The sequence below is a fragment of the Perognathus longimembris genome, chromosome 6 (assembly GCF_023159225.1).
Source record: "Perognathus longimembris pacificus isolate PPM17 chromosome 6, ASM2315922v1, whole genome shotgun sequence".
Classification (NCBI taxonomy): domain Eukaryota; kingdom Metazoa; phylum Chordata; class Mammalia; order Rodentia; family Heteromyidae; genus Perognathus; species Perognathus longimembris.
The window spans coordinates 73,091,260-73,115,494 of NC_063166.1; the positions used below are offsets into that span (position 1 = coordinate 73,091,260).

The 24,235-nt window shown below is 48.4% G+C and overlaps 1 long non-coding RNA gene across 1 annotated transcript in view; it reads right to left on the reverse strand.

Annotated features, from left to right (window-relative positions):
- Nucleotides 1-24,235, reverse strand: part of LOC125353496 — an 80,596-nt gene that overhangs the window by 27,182 nt on the left and 29,179 nt on the right. The window lies entirely within an intron of this gene.

Below are 24,235 nucleotides of genomic sequence, written 5' to 3' on the forward strand. Positions count from 1 at the left end.
ACAAGTATGAGAAGATACACTGGGAATAGGGACTGAATGGTGAATCCTTCCAGCCTGTGTCTTCACCTAGTCCCAACTCCCAAGCTCTGGGCCTTCTCACAGCCCTGGGTGCCCTTCTGGGGTTCCCTGGCTTGCCTCCTGCTTCCGACTCTTCCTTTCCTGTATCTTGGTCATCTCTTTCTCTAGTCATTGCCAGAGTATGAGCCTTTCCTGTTCATAAGGCATTAGCAATTCTCAGCTGCCTGTACACTCTTCAGATAACCCCAAAATATTAGGCCAAACCATATTAATTAACCATAATTGCAATATTAAGCCACATTTGGATTAAAATTAAAACACCAGTAATTTCAAAGACCCAATTTAATTTTAGGTCATTGTCATTTGAAGAAATCTTGCAAAGTCACAATCTTAAAACATTCCTGAACACTTACTATTTTCTGAAGTTTGTCATTCTAAAACATTATCAAATTGTATCATTTCAGATAAAACCATGTGTAAGGCACACTTTGTATTTCGATCTACTCTTTTACCTGTCCCTACAGAGACCCTAATATGCCATCTCTTAAATATGAAACTCATCCGACTTTTTTTAACCAGTTGTGGAGCTTGAACTCAGAACTTGGGTGCTGTCCCTGAGCTCTTTTGCTCAAAGCTAGTGCTCTACCACTTTGAACCACTTCCAGTTTTCTTAATTGGAGATAATAGTCTCATGGCCTTTCCTGCCTGTGGCTTTAAACCATGATAACAGCTCTCAGCCTCCTGAGTAGCTAGGATTACAGGCATAAGCCAGCAGCACCCAGCTCAGATGTGTGTGTGTGTGTGTGTGTGTGTGTGTGTGTGTGTGTGTGTGTTGTTTTTAAGTTCTCACCCTACTCATCTCTTCATACTCCTCCTCATAACCTTGGCTTCCAAGGGTACTGAACATCATAGCCAGAACTAACAGGTCACAATGACAGAAACTCCAAATGAAATGAAGATCCAGATAATTCCAAGCATTGCTACGAATGACCTATGACAAGTACACAAGAAAATGTCTGAAAAGCCATTAATGGGGTCCATCAATGAAGGGTAGGTGACTTCTCTCCTCAGGAGACTTACATTCAAGAACAGATAGTCTCCCAGACAGAGAACTCAGCACCAAGCAGAACAAAGAGGTGTGCCCTGGAGAGGAAAAATATAGGGGCTCCTTGGCGGGGTGAGAGTCCGGGAGAAGCCACTGAGGAGACCACGATCCAGAAAGTTCTGAATGCCTTGAGTGGGATGAGCAGAGGGAAAGGCTTGAGAATTGGCCACACGTATTGAGAGGACGAGAGAACCATGTTAACAACTCCCTGGCCTAACCAACCAGCTATGTTATGGTTAGGGTTGCACATTTATTTGTGTTTTCCTTCTATTTTAAGCCATAGATTCAAACACTCAAAAATGTGGGACTCCCGAAACAAGTTGTGGAGTACTTGCTCTTGAGAAGAGAAATTATTTTTCCCTTTGCTCATTATTCATCTTTTCATATCTTCTTATTGATTTGGGCATTGAAAAATATTTATTTCCACATTTAAAGTCAGAATCTTTATGTCAGGTATCCAGGCACCAGCATGGGTAGTTAAGTTGCTTATAAAATATGTGACATGTTTTAATTTCCTTAAATCAATCAATCAATCCATCATTCGTGATGGCTTTGGCAGGGAAAAGATAGAAAACAGGCTTTTATTTTATTAAGAAGCTGAGCTTGTCAACATATCAAATGGGAGGTCGCCTGGCCCCCATTCATGCAGATTGTTTGGGGGGGGCTGTTACAGTTGCTAGCTCCAGAGCTGAGCCTGGATGTGGGTGTGAAGGAGGGGGGGAGAGAGAGAGAGAGAGAAAGAGAGAGAGAGATGGCTCTTCTATCCACAGGAGGTACCTTGGCCATGGGGCTGTGGGGAATGGAGAATGGGGCAGCCCATGCTTTGGTGAGCCCAGATGTGGATGTCTGGCCATCAGATTGCAAGGACCCAGTGACAGATAAGGACATGGAAGGGAAAGAAGGGAAGGGGCTTAGGGAACCCACCGGGTCTCTATAAAGCAACATTGGGGAGTTGGGGTGATAAGGAAACAAAGTGAAGCGAGGAAAGAAGTCTGTGGAAACTCAGGGCCATGGTGCCCAGGACAGAGCCTGACCTTGCTAGGTGCTCTGTAAGGACCTGCAAAGTGAGTAGGCTTGAACATGAATGAGGAGGCTCATCCTCCTTATTTCATTGAGAGCACCGGCTGCCCTGGAATTCTCAATCCTCCGCCTTCGTTTCCCAGGTCCTGGGACACGCACCACTGCACCAGACTCCACACTGGATTCTTTTCCTGTGTTCAGTGGTGGCCTTGTTGAAGTTGTTTCATGAATTCATTCAACAGGCAATGCAACTGAGGAAGGTGAAGCCACGGAGACAGTGTCACCAAACTGGTGGGCAAGACTGGTGGGTAGAATTAGGGTTCGAGCTCAACTGCATAGGAACTCACCGAAATTCTTTGTCTCTTGGGATCTTGTCTCAGAGGAAAGAAGTGCATCCCACTGGTTGTCTAATTTATGGATGTTGATAATATAAAGGCAAAAGTAATATGGGATTATAGTCACTCTCTTGCTTCTAGTCTTAAAGAAATTACATGTCGGGGCTGGGAATATGGCATAGTGGTCCAAGTGCTTGCCTCATATACATGAAGCTCTGAGTTTGATTCCTCAGCACCACATATATAGAAAACGGCCAGAAGTGGAGCTGTGGCTCAAGTGGTAGAGTGCTAGCCTTGAGCAAAAGGAAGCCAGGGACAGTGCTCAGGCCCTGAGTTCAAGGTCCAGGACTTGCAAAAAAAGAAAGAAAGAAATTACATGTCTGTGGGCCTCTAAAATACTATGGGCCTGGTGAGTAAAGCCCTATGCCTTCTGGGTGTCAACCCTGGTCACAGGAGCCTTGGGAAATAATCTCCGCGTCTAAGAAGGCAGTGAGGCTGCCTTCCAATTAAGCAAAGCTATTCTGGGGGTGTCACCCTTGAGGGTAAGGGGTTTACCCCCAGCACACACCAAGACTTCCTGTAGGTCACTCCCCAGACCCTGTCACATCTTCTTCAGACATTTTCATCCTCAACAGAATAAGGGGAAAGGCCCATTGGCTATGAGACTCAATCCAGGCCAAGTTCCTGCACACATAGGAAAAGCAGGGAAATGGAGCTTGCCCCAGCCCCAACTCTTGTCCTTTCTCAGCATAGTGGGTGGGCACAGGCTCCTCAGCTTTATCTCCCCCTGTGGGAGCTCTAGGGAGAGGCCAGACCTGGTGGGTGACCCTTGGAATTTCTATTTCATCTCTCCACCTCCCCCCACACACACCCATCACTCAGGAGCTCTTTCTTCAGGACAGTGGACGTGGGGGGAGGGGAGGGAGACAGCCTGGCTCAGCCCCTCTCTATTTCCCTGTTGACAGCATTCTGAAAGAAAGCATGAATATTGTCAACCCTGATTGTGTGCCCTGCTCAGAGCTGAACACTACACTTACCTAATACATATAACAGCTCCATAATGCAGATACTATTGCAGCCTTAAAGCCACAATATGAAGTCAACAAAAGAGTTAACTCCTGGTCACAGAGCTGCAAGTGGCCATGTCAGGATTCAAACCATGACTGCTGCTCCAAGCACCAGACAGACCATTCTGCCCCTCAGGCTGCTGCAACCTTCCAAAATAAATTTTTCCACGTGTCTAAGCCATCATGTGCTTTGGTTTTGTTTTTTTAATTTGTTTTTGTTTTTATCCTTGTTCTTGTCCTCCTGGACTTTTCTCTCACCTTTCCCTCAGCCTGGTACACCATTCCCAATTGGCATGTGTTCCGGTAGACTGGGCTTTGAGTTTCCATTCCATCTGACTGGGGTCTGGTTTGCTGTGACAAGTAGCCCAGACCCTGGGTGAGAGGTCTGCAACTCCTCAGACTCCTCCCCGGCCCACAGCTGAACAGATGCCCTGGGAAGGAAGAGAGCTTCAGACAGAGGAGAGAATCAGAATGGATCAGAAGTCAGGTGTGAGGTGATGGATGTGATGGAGTTGAAGAGTGGAGGGTAATCATAGAAGACAATTCAGGCTTCAACTGTTTCCATCATTAGCCTCGAAGTGGCTGCGCCAAGAAGAGTGGATGCCTTCAGCCAGATGGCTTTGTAGGTAGGTTTAGCAGTCACGGGATGCGGGGGGCGGGGGGGGGGGGAGGGTCGGGGGGGGGGCTCCTTTGCTCATTCCCCTCAAGGCACCTGTAGCTCAATAAGTGTCCCCAGTTACTCTAACTGGATCCAGTAAGGAACTTCAGGACGTAAGCCCCTGCACCCCCACCATGTGAGCTGCCTGGACTTCTCAAAGTAGAGTTTCTTCCCCATTCTGAGCCAGGGATCAGACTGGGTCCTTGCCTAAGACTTGGAGGTAGAAGAGGGGACCCCAGCGGGATCCAGGCCAAGCCCTGTTCCTCCTCTCCCCTTCCCCTTCCCTGGATTCCCAGCTACATTCCTGCCCTCTGGCCATCCTCACACCCTTTCTCCCTACTCCTCCCCATTCACCCCTCTACCCTACCCTTTCCTGGGGTCTTTCCCTCCTCCTCTTCCACCGGGTCTCCATTCTCCCCTCCCCCCCCAAACAAAACACAGGCACCAGCACCACCACCAGTAATAATAGCTTCCAAACCGGCCTGACAGGTTCCAGAAGCCCAGCCCAGCCCAGCCCTGCAGGCTGGTAAGGAGCTGGGTGTGAACCCCAGGCTGGGCTCCCTGAAAGCAGACAGCACCCCTGCAGTCCATCCCCAGACCTGCCCAGTGCAGAGAGGGGGAAGGGGCCTGGAGTCACCCAAATGCAGTCTGGGGACCAACCAGCTGGGGTGCCCCCCACTTCTGCAAGCTGAAGAATTCCCTCAAGCCTGACACATTGACTCTCATTTAATTACACATCTAATAAATCATCTGGTTGCAAGGGGTGGCATTTCATAAATGGAGATGTAAACTTTTTAAAAAGGGAACGTTGCAACCTTTTTTTTTCTATGATGGCTCTATTATTTGAAGTTTTGGTAAGACCCACCAGCAAAAAAAATAACCATAATAATAATTCCTTTTAGAGCCAAAGTTTCCAAGCTCAACTCTACCCACCTATCTGGTCTTCTTGGACTTAGTTAGTGATAAATAGGGCCTGGTGAGGGGAAGGGAAGAGGGCTAGGAGGAAGAAACACTGTTCAGAACTGTGTGAAGTGGGTATTAGAGTTGGGGGGAGGGGATGTGTGTCTCTAAAGTGTATGGATCAATCACTTTGACCGGGATGGCCTAGCTTCTAATTCTAGTTCTACTTTTTAGCTGTGTGACCTTGGGAGGTTATTCACCTACCTTTGCAGTTTCCCCCACTTGTGAAATGGGCAAAGGAAGAGCAACTTGCCTCCTAGTATTGTTCTGAAGCCTTATGAGTTAGAAAGGGCACGTGGTTGAAGTGTTCACTATCGTTAGCATCGGTACTAATAAGCTGGCATTCATTGTATTCTTGTTGTTATCATCATGAAAATCCATGCCCTGCCTGATAAGACATTCACCCTGGGTTCACTAACAACCTGGCCTGTGTGCAGACACACGTGCCTGAGATGACTTGCAGAAGGGGCCTGTGGATGAACACTTGCAGCTTCCTGGCTGGGTGGCAGGTCTATAGTACAGTCTTAATTGCAGTTCTGTAAGTTGAACGTTCCACACAGATCTCACTAAGTTCAAGTAGGATTCCATTGGTGCTACCTTGCCATTCTGGGGACTTTAGGGAAGAAACCAGTTGTTCCTTGCCTCTTCCAGCTTAGAAAAACACCCCTTTGGCTAAAGCTACCTCCCTTTGCCTGCAAAGCCAGCAGTATTGCCTTTCTCTAGCATGGCTTGCCTACTCTCACTTGCCTTGGATCCAACCACAGATAGGAAAAGTTCTCTACCAGTAAGAACCAGTGTAATGACACGCCCAGATAATCCAGGGTACTCCCCCTCCTCAGTCATTAACTTTGATCATACCTGCAAAGTCCTTGTTGCCACAATGAGAAAACATATTCCCAGGTTCCAGGGATTGATTGCAATGTAGATGTTTTTTGTGAGACCATTTTTCTGCCAATAGCCCAAAGGGATGATGGGAAAAGGTTCTCCTGGTTCTAAGTCTGTGGTAATTGGATGGCATCAGGAAGTTATCCATCCTTGGGCTCTAGGTACTGGGAGAAGCTAGGTCAACAAACCTGAAGGCCAAGAGGCTGGTTTAGGGAAGGTCAAAGACAGCTTAGGGTCACTGGACCCAGAGCTAGCCAGGTCCAAAGGGGCCTCAAGGTGCCCACCAGGGTCTGCCACTAACTTGATATGGATCCCTGGGGACAACTCTCCTTGTCTGAGTCTCAATATGTCCTCATCTGAAAAGCGCTCAGAGAACCACAGGCACAGACACGTGAGGTTCCAGTGACAGCACTGGGCATGCAGAGAGGCAGAATGGGTGTCTCAACCTGCCCTCCCCTCTGGTCTACAGCAGTAGGTGGGGTCTGTGGCAGGGAAGGCTCTCCTGGGTTCTGGGGTAGGAGCCTATAGGAAAGAGTATACATGTGTGAGAAGGAGAGTGGAAATCAGCATCTAGAATGGTAGTTTCCAGAACAGAAAACCCGGCTGTGTGCTCTTCTCCACCACCCAGAACCTCCAATCCAAGTTCTCTTGAAGGCTAAGGCCAATGTCAGCAGGCCCTGAGGTTCTGGGAGCCTGACTCCTGACCCCAGTGAGTTGCCTATAGAACATATTGTTTTAGGCCAGAAGGTGTTTCCTTTTGTCTTATCAGAAACGCAATGCTTCAAATTGCCAATCCCTGGGACATTGTGCAGTGGTTGAAAAGTGTGAGGTCCAGTTGTACAGGAAATGCAAATCAAGATGATACTGAGATTTCATCTCACCTAGGATGGTCATCATCAAAAATGCAAACGAGATGGGCTGGGGATATAGCCTAGTGGCAAGAGTGCCTGCCTCGGATACACGAGGCCCTAGGTTCGATTCCCCAGCACCACATATACAGAAAACGGCCAGAAGCGGCGCTGTGGCTCAAGTGGCAGAGCGCTAGCCTTGAGCGGGAAGAAGCCAGGGACAGTGCTCAGGCCCTGAGTCCAAGGTCCAGTACTGGCCAAAAAAAAAAAATGCAAACGAGGACTGAGGGGAATGCAGGAAAAAGGAACACCGTAGATGGGAATGCCATCCAATGCAACCACGATGGAAATCAGTATGGAGGTGCCTTAAAAAAACTAAAAATATATCTACCTAATAATCCAGTGGTACTGCTCTTGGGCATTGATCTGAAGAAACTTCAGTCCGGTTACAAGAGAAGCATTTGCACACCCACGTTCATTATAGCACTATTTGAAATGTCCAAGCTATGGAACCCGCTCATGTGTCCTACAGCTGATAAATGGATCAAGAAAATGTGAGATATAGATAGATGATAGATAGATAGATAGATGCATGCATACATACATGCATACATGCATACACAGACATATATACATACATACAGTGTGGTTTTTATTCATCCATAAAGAATAGAATTATGTCATTTGCAGGGATTGTGGGACTGCTTGAGGTTATTAAAGATGGAGGAGGAAAAGAGAATGTTGAGGATGAGCAGTACAGAAATATAGTTCACCTCTGAATGGAGAGGGCAAAATGGAATTCACCAGAAGCTGTTGAATAATAGAGGAGGGCATGGGGATGGGGAAAATGAGAGTAAGCACAGAGGTCAATCAGGTTGAAATACAGCATTTCCATGTGTGAATACCAAAGTGAAACCCTTTAAACAATAAGACACAAAAAAAGATGAATGACAATGGTTCCAGAAGTGAGGAGAGAGGGAATGAGAGAGAGTGGCGGAGAAAGGTGAGTCTGATCAAGGTACACTGTACAAATATATAAACATGTCAAAGTGAAACTCCCATGTACAAGTAATTGATGCTAATAAAAAATGTAATTTTTTAAAACAAAAGCCAAGAGATGGTGCCTCACAGCTGTAATCCTAGCTACCCAGGAGACTGAGGTCTGAGAGTCGCAATTCAAAGCCAGCCCAGGCAGGAAAATCCATGAGACTCTTATCTCCAATTAATCACCAGAAAACCAGAAGTAACACTGTGGCTCAAAGTGGTAGCGTGCTAGCCTTGAGCAAAAGAGCTTAGAGACAGCACCCAGGCCCTGAGTTCAAGCCCTAGGACCTCTAGGAACACACACACACACACACACACACACACACACACACACACACACACACATCAGCTATCAAACAAATAAGATGTCTAAAACACACTGCTAAACAAAAAAAAGAGAGAATTTCAAAACACCAGGTATAGACTGGACCCATTTTCCTTTAAAAACAAAGTACAGACCTTGCCAGGTTTCAGAAAAGGAATGTTTTCAAGGCACTGTGTGGGAAGTAGATGCCTGTTGGTCTCCAGGGAGGCCTTAGGGCTGTGTATACGCCTGCATAAAAACATACAGGTGCCAAGGTTCAAAGCATGCAGTTGGCCTTTGGTTTCTGCAATCTTTGGAAGGAGAATGGAAGGATGGGTGGAAGTGGGGGGCGGGGAGTGAGTCTGAAGTCTGTATATGTTGTACATATTGGATTGAGTTTGGCATTTGTGTGCAGGGAGCATGTATACATTCATGATGGCTTTTCAGTGGCACAGTAGAGTTTCACAGGCTCTGAATGCTTGTTTAGTGCTGTTTACATTGTCCAATCCCTTCATTTTTATAAGATTATCCAGGTCTTACTGCAGGTTTTTGTTTGTTTGTTTTTATTTTGTTTTGTTTTGTTTTGTTTTCCCACCAGTCCTGGAGCTTGAACTCAGGGACTAGGCACTGTCCCAGAGCTTCTTTTGCTCAAGGCTATCCCTACCACTTAAGCCACAGCACCACTTCTAGCCTTTTCTGTTCTGTGGTACTGAAGAATTGAATCCAGGGCTTCATGCATGCTAGATAAGCACTCTACCACTAAGCCACATTCCCAGCCTAGGTCTTCCTGCCATTTTAAGCTTTAAAACTATTATTGTTCTGACCTTAAAGTGAAAGATAATCTATGTGAACCACAGTGGTACCTCCAGAACAAAGGTACTGTTTGTCTCATGGTTCTAATATTGCTGAGTTTGCCTTGACACTGGCCTTATCAGGCAGGCTAGAAATCCCTGCTACCTCCAGCCCTAAGGACACAGCAGGGATGGCTAGATAGGCACTGATCTGTTCTGGCCTTAGAGAAAATCTAAAGCTAAAACTATGGGTGTTTTCAGGAGTTCTGCACACGGAGTTCTGGGAACAAATCTGCTTTCCTGTGCACTTGTTCATGTCACACCAGCATCTAGCCTCAGAGCAGCCTTCCTGATGCCACCAGCTCATTGTGACCTGCCACTTTTCCTCTCTGACTTGGTTTTCTCTCTCCATCTGCAAAGTAAAGGAAAAGTAAACGAGATGGTACATGTAAAGTACACACTTTGGTGCCTGACTTGTGATAGGTGCATACTAAATAGGGTTTAGAAAGAAGACAAACTGGATTATTAATACACACACACACACACACACACACACACACGCACACACACACCAGGACATGATAAATTATACAGGTCTCTAGGCATTCACACGCAGTGAGACCAAAGGAGATATTCTTAGGAGAGGAACACAAAGGTGGAATACCTCAGTGCATCTGATCATTTAAAATAATATTTATCTAAGTGAACTCTAGGAAATGGAAACAAGAGGGCTTTTTTTTCTTTGTTGCTGTTTCTGTTTTCTTTGCTTTTTGTCCTGGTTGTTCACTTATCTGTCTTTGGGAGGATAGGGAGAGGCAGAGAAATGGAGGGACAAAGGGTGAACAAATGTGACCGTGGTACTTACTAGACCTTAGGCTGAAAATGAACTCTACAACTTGTGGGTGGAGGCAGGAGAGAAAACCTGGGAGAGAGTGAGAGAAGGGGTGCCACTGTTCAAGAAGAAATGTGCTCTTTATCTGACCTATATAACTGTGATCCCCTCTGTACATCACCTTTGCAGTAACAATTTTTTTAAAAAATACACTAAAGAAACAAAGAGAGGAAGGGAGGAAGGGAAAGAGGGAGGGAAGGAGGAAGGGAGGGAGGGAGGGAGGGAGGGAAGGGAAGGGAAGGGAAGGGAAGGGAAGGGAAGGGAAGGGAAAGGAAGGGAAAGAAAGGAAAGGAAAGGAAAGGAAAGGAAAGGAAAGGAAAGGAAAGGAAAGGAAAGGAAATGAAAGGAAAGGAAAGGAAAGGAAAGGAAAGGAAAAAGGAAAGGAAAGGAAAGACTCACAATCCCTTCCCTGGGCTTCTGCCAGGTCAAAGAACGTCACCAGAGGCTCTCTGGCTGCCTGGAGAGAGCAGAGTCCACCAGCCTTATCAGGCTGGCCTCCCTCTACCCTAGGCCTCTGGCCTCTGCCCACTTAGATCTGAGTTCCAGGACGTGTGCCACTTGATCTAGTGGCCCTGAGGCTCAATAGGTCCTCACAGCTGGCCTGGGGAGGAAGCAAGATATTCCTTTTGTGCCAATGGGACCATTCAAGGTTTTGTAACTTCTGTTTGCCTATGTGCTTTTATTCATTCACTTGCTTACCTCACACTTAAATGGGATGCTAATGAGATGGGACATTGTCTGAGGCTTGGGGCTAGGGGAAACTCCAGTAAACCAGATCTCCTTCTGTGTCCCCATTGCCACTCCAGATCTTGCAATGGGAAAGGTGGTGCCCATCTGAACTTTCTCAGCAATTTTTGTTTTCATGACAGAGTCTCATTAGGTAGGCCAGACTGGCCTGGCACTGGGATTTCAGGAAGACACCACACACTTAGCCCTCACTAATTTTAAGTCAGAGGGTTTACATTTACATTTTATACTGTGCCTTGAAAAATTAAAAATGGCGGTTAGGAGTTGAAGATCCTGAAACAAAACAGTTCCCAGTGAACCAAGTAATCAGAAGGGGTAGGTAGGGTAAAGAGAGGTGAGGGAGAACAATAGAACAGGTGAGATTTGAGATTCATTGTACTCATAAACGGGCACATGGAATTGAAACTCCTCGGGCCAACTACTTAAAAGATGATTAAAATAAAAATAAAAGCCAAACAGTTCCCAGGGGATGGACTATGGGGGAAAGGCAATCTGAGCCAACTTTGGAGATGTGGGCACTAATGATGGCACAGAGAAAACGAGGGTCATTGTCCCAGGCTAGAAGCTTAGAAGCCACCTGCCTAGCAAAATCATACCTGAGCAATTACTAAAAAGAAAGGATAAGGACAAAATTCAAAGTCTATTTTTTAACTGTAAAATAGAGATGGATCGTGACCCTAACAAGACAAAACACTAATGAGTTTTATTCAATCATCCCATTCATTCACTGGCCATCAGACCAACATCTTGTCTACCCACTTTGTAGCAGGTGCCTGGCAGGCCTTGTAGCCTCACCTGACAGTACAGAATAAAACATCCCATACCCTTAGGATACACAAGTTCTAGCTGAGAGACAGATGTTAAACTAACTGCTTGTATTGTCAAGTGAATATCTGTTCCTGGGACTTGGGAGGGAAGGGGGAGTGCTGGGGCAGAGCTGGGTTGTGAGGGCAGAGATCTGAGCCCCACCCAAGGCCCAGATAGAAAGTAGCCTGGCAGAGCCTGGCTCTGTGGAGAAGGTCAGCTGCGGACAGAGTGGCAAGCCCAGTGGAGAAGCTGGGAGCCCTGTTGATTTCAGCTGGCATCCTGACAGCAGCTTGGCTGTGCCCTGTTCCCAGGGGCAAGGGGAGGAGCTGGCCCAAGGCAGGAGAGGGCAGAAGAGCAATAAAAGCGTTTAATTAAAAGGAGGCAGCTTTTGAAGGAAAGGAGGGGAGCAGGCTAGTCTTCCTGATCAGTTACTGGGTGTCTAGTACTGCATGGTCTCTGTCGGGATCACCTTCCTAACCCTGTAAAGCAAGTGGCCCCAAGTAACAAAAGAGGAAACTGAGACTCAGCCCAGTGAAGCAACCTTCCTAAGGTAACCCTTGAAGTTGAAACCAGTGTGACTCCCAGAAGGCACTGCTGCCTCCCCTTATCTCCTTTCCCAGCAAAAATATGCCCAGATACTTGACATACATTATGATTGACAGGGAATGGTCCAGATGCAAGTCTACTGGAAAATGATGGAGACACTGTCTCCATCCAGGGACATGTCTTTCCTACTTTGCAACCAGCAATGTTTATGTCTTTCTGAGCAATGGGATTCATTTGCCTTGAGAAATCCCTTGGACCTAAAAATTGACCTTTCCCTAACCCAGCCCCTCTTCTCACTGACTTCCAGGAGACCCACAGTCAACTTCCTTGGACCCCTCTCGACAGAGACTTCATTGAGGCCTCTTTTGCCTCAGTCTTTACTCATCTACTTTGCTTTTATTTCCGCTCTCTCTCATTTTTATGTTATTTTGCTTTTTATTTGTTGTTTTTACATACTTTTTGCATAATCTGACCCACTCCGATAGAGATTTGGCTTCATTAAAACTTCATCTTCAACTTCTAAAGCATCCTGTTTCATCACACACCTGCTTCATGGGCCCTTTCTTCAGAGCAGCTTTTTCTCTGGCTCTTCATACACAAGGTGGGATGAAGTTGCTTGCCCTGGCTCCTCATTTAAGCTCCTACCATAACCTGACTAGCACCCAGATACCAAAGCCTAGTCACTCAGGATGGTTGCTCAGCTCTGTCCTAGGAGCTGTGTGATGGGTGGGAGACCACAGCAGAAGCAGGGCTGCAGGTTTCTTCAGTCCAGAGCAATGCCAATCTCTTTATCCTAGCACCCAAGGCTCCCAGAGGATCGATGTGCAGCTACCCTTCCCGGATCCCTAGAGGACCCTTGCATATTAGGACATTTGACTGGCCCTCTTTGTGTTCTGGATGCTGCCTCAGTGGGTTTTCCCCTCAATACTTCTCCTCCTATCCCCTTTGTCTTTAGTAATGGCATACTGTCTACCTTCCTGATCATGTACCGTAAGGTCCCCTTGGCTCTAACGTCCTTCCCAAAAGTCCAGATTCTAGGACGGGAGAGGGACTTTGGAACCTGGACCCAACTAGGTGTCTTGAGGCAAGAGAATGTAAGTGTAAACCCTCCTGCAGTCACTGAGCAGGAGGACCCAGGCTCATCTCTGTCCATGGGAGTATCCGCTCTCAGTCCCCCGAAAGGACTCCGTGGGCTACCCGGAGGTCAGTGAGGTCAGGAGTGTGACTGGGCTGAGCATGAGCAGGTGCTGAGTGTGGCGTGAATGCAGAATGGCTAGTGGTGTACAAATTCTCACTAACCCACATTTATACTCCACTCTGAGAGGGGAGGACCTGACCAAGTCTTTTTGGCTCCCACAGGCATGGCTTTTCACCAGGGAAGAGCCTTTTTTTTTTGTGGCTATGCACACATGGTCTTCCAAGAGCTCATGTGGACAGGTACACGCATGTGCCATGATATGTCCGCAACAACTCACAGGAACACAAATGCCAAAAACAGCCTGTTACTGCCAGGTGAGAGGCCCAAGTCTGCAATGGAAGGACCCGGATGTTCTCTCTAGCAAGTTTGCATTGTAACTTTGGGACTGTGCCTCCCCCATAAAATGCTGGCACGCTGTCAGTCAAGGCTCCAGGGCCTGAGCATCTGGAGAAAGCCTGTGGGGGTGAGAATATTCGCACTCAGGGCTGAAACTCCGTGTTAGTTCCTTTGCAGCTGTAAAATCCCACTTCCCAGGAGCTCCTGCTGGGGTATTGCACCCCGCCTTCCAGGGCTTTCCCTGCTAATCAGCGTTAGAAGGAGATCCTGGCCAGAGGAGAACCGGTTTGACCTGCTTGGTGGCCTCAGCAGCTGCAATGGGGAGTCTGGGTTTTCAAGGTAATTCCTTCTAGATTGCTGCTGGGAGGATTTCCTGAGTTTGCACTCCTCCTTGGCAAGGCCTGGTCCTGGACACTGCGAGGGACCAGAAATGATTCAGACTGAGGAAGAATTCTGAGGAGACACAGGTATGCCCACTCATGTCAACCTTAGTCATTGTTGCCACCATTTATACACACACACACACACACACACACACACACACGTCCCAGACATCTCTGAAAGGCTCTTGCTGAAAAGATTCCTCCAGAAACCATAAATGGGTCAATAATTCACCATTTTATGAAAAGGCAAAGGTAGTTGGGGTTCGGAGAGGTGTCCTGACTTGCAAGGTGCCCTCAGCCAGAGAGGAGGGGCTGGGTTTCAACATCTGAATCTCCCGCCCCTCCAAGAAGATTTCAGGGAAGGAAGGAAGATACCCTCCCCTAGGAGAGTAATTTCTGGAGATGACCTAAAAACACAAGAATTGTAAGCGGCAGCAGCAGGAAAAGCTCAGGAGCTATGGAGGCCAGTGAACCCCAAGAGGGCACGCCTTTCACCCCAAATGTGGAGTGGAAAATGAAAGGGAAGGGGTTCGTGCCCCAGAACCTTGAAGGTTAAGCTAACAAATCAGGAATTGGGTGCTAGTGACTCCCGTGCCTGCAATCCTAGCTACTTGGGAGGCTGAGATCTGAGGATTGAGGTTTAAAGCCAGCATGGGTAGGAAAATCCATGAGACTCTTATCTCCAATTAAGCACACACACACACACACACACACACACACACACACACACACACACACGAATCAGGAAAGTGTCCTAGAGGCAATGAGCAGCTATAGATGACTTCAGAGCACTGCCAGTTGCCAACCTCTCTGAAGAAAAAATAAATTAAGGAAGTAAGTAATTAAAAAGCAGTGTTCCCCCAAAGGAGCGCATACAGCTTAAGAGGAAGATCCCTGAGGAGTCACTCTCTTCAGAGTCAGAGCCCACAGAAGATAATCCCAGAAACAATTTTTAGCAAGTTACAAATTTGCTCTACATCTCCCATCTGGACTCAGAAAAAAAAAAAAGGTTGAAAACAGACTCTACATTCGGATTGCCAGGACTTGAATTCCAGTACTATATTGCCACTTACAAGCTGTGCATCTTTAGGACACTTGCTTAGCCTCTCTGTCTCTCTCTCTCTCTTTCTCTCTCCTCCCTCTCTCTTCTTTCTCTCTCCTCTTCCCCTCACCCCCATTGGTTATTGTGAGGGTTTTGCAAGTTAGTGATTGTAAAGCATTTACAATAGTACCAGGCAAGTAGCAAGTATCTGTCAAATAAAGATCTTTGAATCCACAGTCCTAATCTACCAAAAATGCAAACAGGATGGGTGACACTGTTGAAGAGGGTGACATTGATCAAGAGGTACTGTATTCACAAACTGCTTTGTTGAATGGCACCCCCTCCTTACAACTACTTAAAAATAAAATAATTTTAAGAAGACATAGAACATTTTATGATCTTGAGAGAGTGGGAGAGAGAGGGAGAGAACAGGACAACCCTGATTGAGTGTTTGTAAAGATCTCTTAATAGATGCATTAATAGTCATAGGGTCCATTGCTATCTATAAACCATGCCTTTAGTAATATACCCTAGAATTTTCTGGCTCATTCATCCACAGAATGAATCTATGACCTATCAATAATCCCATGCATCTACATTTTGAAAGCTGGACTTTGGGGCACTTTGGTGTTCTGTGATCCTTTCTTGCCTCATGCAAACAGGGGTGGGGGGGGGCAGGGGCGGTGGTTACCACCAAGGGATGCAGCAGAGTCATCCTTTTCAGAGATCTCAAATAGAAAAAAAAAAAAAAAGAAGAAGAAGGTTTTTAGACACATGATACCTACAGTCCACATGATACATAACTATCCCACACTTCAAGGTGACCCTGCTGTTCTGGAAGGAGGCACTGTGGACAGGCCAACAAGCAGGCAAATCTGGGTCCTTTTCAGAAGTCATCTGAAGGCCAGAGAATCCTCCAGGGGCCTCTGCACTTAGCTTCTGCCCTTCTACCTTCCCCAAGTCACCAGGGTTTGATTGAGCTCAGCGAGTGCCAAAAGCACTGTTTAGGCAGAACTGAAATCAGGAGCATTGCTCTCCTCTGGGGTAAAGGCAGACCAATGCTGTTGATTTGCAAACAGAGCAGTGACTTGATTAGAGGTAAGGTTCTGAAAAAGGATCTCGCAGTGGGGAGACTTTCTTCTCAGCTCAGAAAGCAATTGGTTGGGGGGGGGGGGGAGTTTCGCTGTTTTTTGGTTTGTTTTTTTTGCCTGAAGTTAGAGCTGGAAGAAGGATTCATTGGGGGAGGGGACAGAGGGAAAATATAAGGGATGCTGCTTACCTGTGAGCCCTCAAAATCCCCAAGAGACCTTTCTCTCATCACCCCTTCGTCCGCTTGTATCAGACATCAGTCTCTCTCTCTCTTCACAGACATCAGAGTGTGTCCCACAGTGCACTCTAATAAGGTATGAGATTTCAGAGGACAGTGCACAAACCTATTTTCTAAACATTTTTAGTAATATGTATTCTTAAAGAGTTCTGCCAAACAGGATGGATAGATGTGACAGATGACAGATAGATGATAGATAGATAATAGATAGATAGATAGATAGATAATAAATTGATGATTGATAGATGACAGAAGGCCTGACCTCAATCCTAGACTTTCATTGACGTCACCTTTTCCTCTTTAAGTACATTTTATTCAGCATATTTTCATTCAACCAGCTATGAGGTTATTTTGGTCCTACTAAGTGTTAGGTACCATTCATGCTGCTAAGGTACATTTGTGAACAAAACAATTATCAGACCCTGACCTCACAGAGTTTGTATGTTGGAAGGTAGAAGTGTAAACTGAGAAACAAATGAATAAAGAATCCAGTATTCTAAGGTAATTAGTGCTATGGAAATAGAGAAGGGAGAGAAAAAGGAATGGAAAGACAAGAGTAAAGAGGAATCACACAGGCCAGGGGCCAAGAGCTATACTGGAGGAGGAAGAACAGATAAAAATCCATGGTCAGAATGACCTGGTGGAGCAGATGAGATATGAGCAGGCACAGGAAGTAGGAGAGGGAGTTGGCAACAGGATTGCTTGGGGAAAGGGGTTCAGCCAGAGGAAGCAGCTCCCGCCCATGACTTCAACAAGAGTAGTAACCAGTATGATCCAGAAATAGCAAGGCAGCCTGTATGGTTGGACAAGAAGGAGATGAGAACTCAGAGAAAGTCAGGAAGACCACAGAAGCCCTGATCACTTATCTGAAAGTGAATGGACACTGAATAAAACTTAAAATCCATATTCTCAGTGGCATGAGCCACATTTCAAAGGCTCAATGGCCACTCAGCATCAGGGCTACCTAATTGGATGGCATGAAGACAGACAATGTCTGTCGTCACAGAAATGTCCACTGGATGGATGATGCTTTTCTAGAATGTTTCCTGCTACCCATTAGACTGGGATCATTTCTATTCAGACTTTCGTTGCATCCATTCAAACATCACTTCCCCCACAAAGCCATCCTTGGCTGTTCCGTCTCCTGTGCAGCTTCATTGTCCTGTAACAGACAATGTTGTAGCAGGCATCTTTTTTTTTTGACACTGTATGCTCATCAATGGGCCCTGTGGGACCATTAGACTGCAAACTCCTCGAAGTCTGAGATGGTTTCTGCCTTTGCTGCTTTTGCTCGTGGCTGGACTGTCATTCCCTTAGAACAACACGTGGCACATGAAAAACCCCACCATACATATTTGCTTGGTGGTTGCACACGCTGTTTTAGGCAGCAGTGAGACTAGAAACAGATTCCTCAAAGCAGCTGTGGACTCTGCCATCCAGTGGGCACCCGCCACCATACCGATGAAGGAGAGAATCTGGGGGAGCTAGAGGCCCCATTGCACCAAACCTGGACTCCACCAGAACCCCACCTTATTCTGGCAACCCCACCATCCCTTCCCACCCAGGCCTTAGGTGCTATCTCTGCAGAATGTCTTCCTGAGTCTCACAAAGTCACTAAATGCCTCCCCCCTCTTCCTCCACCCCAAGTCCTTCCAACCTCAGCAGCCCTGAAACACTTCCTCCTGCTGCTTGGAGAGGAAGGTTGGCAACAGGGATTAACCTTAGCCCCATGGAGAGCACCATGGGCTCCAACACATTTGTATCTCCATCACAGAGCTCATCCTGGACCACACAGCCCCCAAGCTGACAGGTAGCACACAGCAGTGGCGTGATTTACAGGAGCTTGTGGGGAGAGGGTTCTGTCTCCCACTTTGAGAGCTTGAGTGCTTCGTATAAATATTTATGGGAGTCTAGAGACTCCATTAACTCTGCCGGTGCCACATCTTGCTTGGTAGTGCTGATATATAGATGGGTGTGAAGGCCAGTGTTCACTTACACACACGTGTGCATGTGAGCCTGTACACATGTACAGGGGGCTGCTATACATTTTGCAAGCTCACGTAAGCATATGTGATCAATGGCTTTGATATGGGTGTACACCCACAGAGTTGTGAGCAGTGTGTGTGACTCTGTAAAGACTCTGCACATGTGTGGACATGGGTACATGCCTGTGGTGGTTACCTATAGCACATATGTAAACCCAGATAATGAACACACATGGATTCTGTGCTGGAACATGTGTGCTCATGCATAACCACATCTGTGTAGTATGTAAGTGGGAATTTGTACATGTGTGTTCACTGGCTCGGCCCGTCTGAGAAACAAAAGCATATCCACATACAGATTCAAAGCTTAGATCATCCTCAAAACAGCTTCTGCTCGCTCGTGGATGTGTCCATCAAGATCACCTCGCCTGCAGGCTGCTTCTGCTAGGAACACTCAGCCATTCTGGGCCATCGATTAGAAAGTTCAATTGAGAGCTGATGGAGGGGGAAGGGGCCTCTCATTCATTCCAAGCAGCACCAAAGCAAGGCAACAGTGCCCCCCACCCTTTCCACCTGCACACTCTTCTGCAAAGTGAAATGAATGCCTGCTGAGCTCCCACAGGCCATCACAATGCCCGGCTGCATCCCCAAGTCCCCAGGGTTTTGTCCTGCCCACCCTTGCATACTTCACCTCAACTCACAGGTTTCAGATAAAAGTAGTGGATTGGTATTTGGTGGCAAAAATACAAATTTGCACGTGAGTTAGCTAGGTGTTTACATTTCATATCCTCTACTGGGTCCTCCCAAGCAAAAGACAGACAGGTTTTTGCTGATCCACCCTGACCTACAGGAATCGGCCCACACTCAGAAAGAACTAAGAGAAATGTCCAAAGGATGCTAATCCTGGGTTTAGCCACATCTCTTCAACGCTGTACCATGCCTGGCTCTTGTCTATGAAAAGGCACAGGGCACCAGGCCCCTGCTCCCAGGACACAAAGTAGGGCAGGGGCCAAGCCCTGCATTGGGAAGCGTAGGCCTGCTCTGCCCCCGCGGGACTGTCCAGAACTGACTTCTTGCCAGTGACTCCCCAGAGCCAATCATGTGTAGGGCTCAGGGACCTGTAAACTGGCAGAGTCTGGGCAGCCACAGTGACAGAAGAGAAGAAACAAGGAATCTTGGAAATGAGCCAAGCACCAGCCTGAATCTGAGGTAGTCATAGAGCAGGACCAATGTCCAACCTCACATTCCAAATGCAGAGATGGGCACACTCTCTAGCCTTCCACCCCTATTCAATTATTCGGAAAAGTCCAAGCCCTGGTAAGATGATCAGAGCTTCAAAAAGGGGGGGGGGGGTGAACCAAACCACAACAACATAAATATTGGATTTGTAGACCTTAGTTCCTTTCTCATGCCATAAGCAACTAGCTTGCTTCTTCCAGAAAGTTCCAGCCTTCCTCCTACTGTCTCTGTAGCTGCCCTTCCAGTCCCAATATGTCATCCGGTCTTTTTATACAAAGAAAACAGAATTTGTAATGACAGGGCTGTCATTACATGAAAGTAACTTCACATGCAACAATGCTGAGAAGCCACAGAACCAAATGCTGCTTTGGAGCAAATCCTTATTATTAATTTAGGTGGGTTTTTTTTTTGGGGGGGGGGGTATTGGAGAAAGCAACTTTCCTTGGTATTTAATTTCTTCCAAGTAAGAACTTGGAAGAAAACTCTGATCTTCTTACCTAACTTCATCATTGAAGAAAACATGTGTAGGAGGATGGAGGAAAAGTATTAAGAAGTGAAAAGCACCAAAACTCACATAGAACAGGTAAAGATACCTGGATGGAGGCAAAGGGACCCCTAGGATGTAAGAGAGGTCTTGGGAGGGGGGGCAAGGTGTGTGGAAAGAGATCTTCCCATGATCTGGACACCTGCTCTGGGCTGGTGGGAAGGATGGCTTTCTAGCTTTTTCTTCAAAAGGGGGCTAGCGCTCCCACCTTGTCAGTGCTGTGATGGCCGCTTCCCCAGCTGGCCCCGTATGCTATGGACACGGGACATTCCCTCCAGTGAGGCAGCATTGTTTTCCCAGTGTGCTGTGCCAGGCACAGTGCTGAGCAGCATTTCTAACCAGACTAGCTTCTTCGCAGAGGACTGTGGCTGGTACAGATGCATTGCCTAGGGGATGCACTGCCAGGGACTTTTACTTTGGTGAGGGGAGATGCGGTCCTTTACATAACAAATCTACACCCAACTGTCTCTAGGACAGAAGGCCAGCTGGCTAGCCTGCATGCAGGCTGCTGGACCTGTTATACAGTTCAGGGTTTCCTTTCCAAAGATTGCAGGGCCCAGGATGGAGTTATGCATCTGAAAGCCTGCGAGAGAATGTTTTCAAAGTTAACCAGTGCTCTCCAGAGTCCCTACTGAGTAGGGAGGGGAGAAAAAGAAGGGTGGGCCATGCAAGGCAGAAGCTGTCGTCCAGGTCTCAGAGAAGGCCAAGTGCCCAGCCTGGGTGTCTCTCTGGTGTGGTTCCTGGACGATCTCACTGTATGTGTGGGTGCAGGAGGCCAAGGCAAGCACAAACTAGGGTGCTGGGTATGAAGGGAGGGCCACGGGAGCGACCAGAGCCCAGGGACAGATGGAAGTCTGATTGTCACAGGACCAGCCTCACCTACCCCAGAGATCTTTTGTTGTTGTTGCTGTTGTTGAGGTCTGTCCTGGGCCGCCAGCAGGACTCTGCTAGGGTCAGTCCCACACCACCCTGGCACTGGTGGCCGAATGGAAGCAGCGCACCGAGTGTGGGCAGAGCTGAGGCCGGGTCCCAGTGCCCGAGCTCCGTGGTGGCTCCGAGGGCTGCAGACAGACCTATCTCTCTCTCCATCCTCCCATTCCTCGGGCTTGCTTCAGCAACCGGGACCTGCTCTGCAAGCCCAAGTGTGCCAGTCAGCACTGGTAGAAAAGGCGCAAGAGAAAACAAAACAGAAGGAGACCATTTTCCGAAATGCAAAACATTAAGAAGAAAGGCTACAAAGGAAGGAGAAATTGGGAGTGAGGGAGTGAAGAAAGAGGGAAGAGAGAGAGTAGAAGATGGAGTGGGGAGAAGAGACTGGAGGAAGAGGAGGAAGAGGGGTGGAGGGGAGGGAAGGAGAAAGGGAAAGGGAAAAGGAAGAGAGAAAAAAAGATAGGGTTACAAAGGGAAGGGAAGGGAAGGAAGGAAAGAAGGAAGGAAAGAAGGAAGGAAGGAAGGAAGGAAGGAAGGAAGGAAGGAAGGAAGGAAGGAAGGAAGGAAGGAAGGAAGGAAGGAAGGAAGGAAGGAAGGAAGGAAGGAAGGAAGGAAGGAAGGGAGAGGCCGGGGAGGATGGCGATGCCCCTTGAGCTCGGCTGGAGCGGGTAGAGCTCCTTCCTCGGAGCGGGGACACCAGGCTCCTGGGGAGCCACCTTTGTTCGACCTGGCCGAAGACGGCTGCGGGCGGCGCAGGGGCAGCCCAGCGGGGCGGTGAGACGCTGGGGCGCGCGCAGGTAGGGGACTTTGCCCTCTGAAGCGAGGCCTCCCCAGCAAGGCGCGCAGCCGGTGCGGAGCCGCATTCCCGGGCCCGGGCGGCGTGTGTCCCCTGCGTGCGTCCCGGTGTCTGTCTCCGTGCGCGTCTCTGGATGCCGGCGCCAGCCTGTCTAGAGGACCAGCTCTGGCTAGGAAGCCTCCCCCTACCCTGCGGGGACGTGCAGGATCCTGAGAAGGAGGGTGGGGGTTGCAGAGTGCCCTGGGGAGGGGACGCCGAGGTCCTCGAGATGGGGCGCTGGGCACTGGGGCACCTCCGCGGTGGGTCAGGACGGCAGCAGCGGTGGAGTCGAAGCCCGGGCTTGCCTGCCTTGTGAATCCGACTCCAACAATCCAGAAACCCGGGCTGTCTTCCAGGAGAGGCAGGCTCTGCGGGTTCTCACCCGCTGGTGTCCGGGGCTGCTTAGTGGGTAGCTCGGTGGCGGGACCGACGGTGCGAGAGGCTGGAGGTAAGAGCACCCGGGGCGTCAGCCCCAGTAGAGTGTGGGAACTGTCATCTTCTCCAGGTTGCAGTTTGTCACTCAGAACCGGCGGGAAACACCCTGCTGTTTCTGGAGGCAACGTGACCTAGTCTGCTGTTGGGTCCGTCCCGTGTGTCTGCGCCTCCTAAGGCAGTAAAGGCCAATGTTTGGAAGCGGGCGGCCCTCCCCAGCGTGCCAGCGCCCAGGCTTTCCTCAAGATCTATGTGACTAGGGGTGGCCAGTGCTAGTTGTTCGCGATGATTCCCCCAAAGCACTCGGACGTGTCCCTCCGGATCCCTGATGGCCTCCCCGGGAGCAGGCGAACCCCTTGGGCCTCCGCGGAGCGGGAGCTGCCCTGTGACATCCCGCAGGTGCTCGCCTAACCCGGGCCTGGACCAAAGCCTCTTTAACCCTAAAAAGGTGCACCTGCGCGCTGGGTGTGCCGGTGCCGCGTGCAAGATCACTTGCCTGTGTAATTAGGAAACGGTCGGTGCCCCTTGTTCCAGGATCTGGGTACCCCAGGGCAAAGTTACCACCACCGTGGCTCCGTTGCTTTCTCCACCAGGTTGGCAACCAAAGCCGGGCACAACTTTTGGTTGGGGAAAGGGACTGTGTTTGACAATTCATTTCGAGCTGGGATCCCAAGCTTTTCTCCTACTAGACAACATCAAGGCTCTACCTCTGTACAGTACTCTCAAGCCTGTTTGTAACTTTCATGTGTAAGGTCCTAGAGGTCGGCCACCAAGACCATCTGCCCCCTGCAGTGTCGGGGATAGGGTGGGGATGGGGGATGAGGGGAGGGATCCAGGCCCAAATCTGATCATCCTGGTGAGCTTTAATGGACCTTTCTTTCTCCTAGGCACTCACTGCTCAGCTCAGGCGCCTAGAAGATTCCAGGGCTTGGGCCTCCTATAGTTCTCCACCAGGGTCCAGAATTCCAGATGAAGAACTCTCAGCCAGAGAGCCTCGATGCTTAGGAATATTTTTGAACTAATCAAAGGATAGGGATGTCTTCTGAAATTTGGGAATCCGGATTCCACTTCCCAGAGGTGTCCGAGGTCAGCCCTGGTGACAGACGAGGTAACAAGGAGGGTAGGAGTTTGGAGCCACCTCGGTGAGCACTGCTTGTCTAAGAATCCAGGAAAAGAAAGGATGGGGGGGCCATAACAAGATGGGGGAATCTTCCGGCTACAGTGGAAGCTGCTACCCTAGAAAGACCCTCAACTCTCCAACCCCTAATTCATAGAATTGCAGCAAGCCTGGTTCCAGGGTGTAGCAGGGCTGAGGGCTCCCAGATAAACCCTTTGCACACCCTGGAGCATCCTGAAAGACATTTTAAGGACTTTTCTTGTAATGCACTGAAAGGTTAGGCACTAGGTATCACCAGCTTCTACCAGGTTGGGTGGGATGGTGGGGGGGCCTCCATTCAAAGCAGGAATTCTAACCCTGGGAAGATTCTAGTGCCCAGCAGAAGAAAGCCAGGAGATTCAAAAGAAACCCAGGCAGCAAAGGCAGCAGAGGTGGGGGTCAGCCGGACTTGAGTACCAAAAAGACCTGGTGTACTCGTCCGGGCAGCTATCCCTGGCTTTCTGATCTCTGCACGCCACTACTTCACAGCAGGCTGGCTAACAAGCCAGTCAGGATCCTCAGCCTCAAACGCTGAAAAAGTGGCTTGCACGCACTGCTTGGGGACACCAAGGCCTTTCTGACCAGCACTATCTCATTTCCCAGACTCTTGCCCAGGGTTTGGAAATAGGATAAGAAGCAGGGAACATGGTTGTGGCTCACATACACCCATGCCGTCCCACACTCTAGGTGAGGTCTGCCCAGCCTTGGTTTGACAAAGAGGAATTATGCCCCCAAAGTTGGTACAAAGGAAGAAAAATCAAAGTCATGCAAACTCCGAGTCCTCTAAATAAACACCATCTC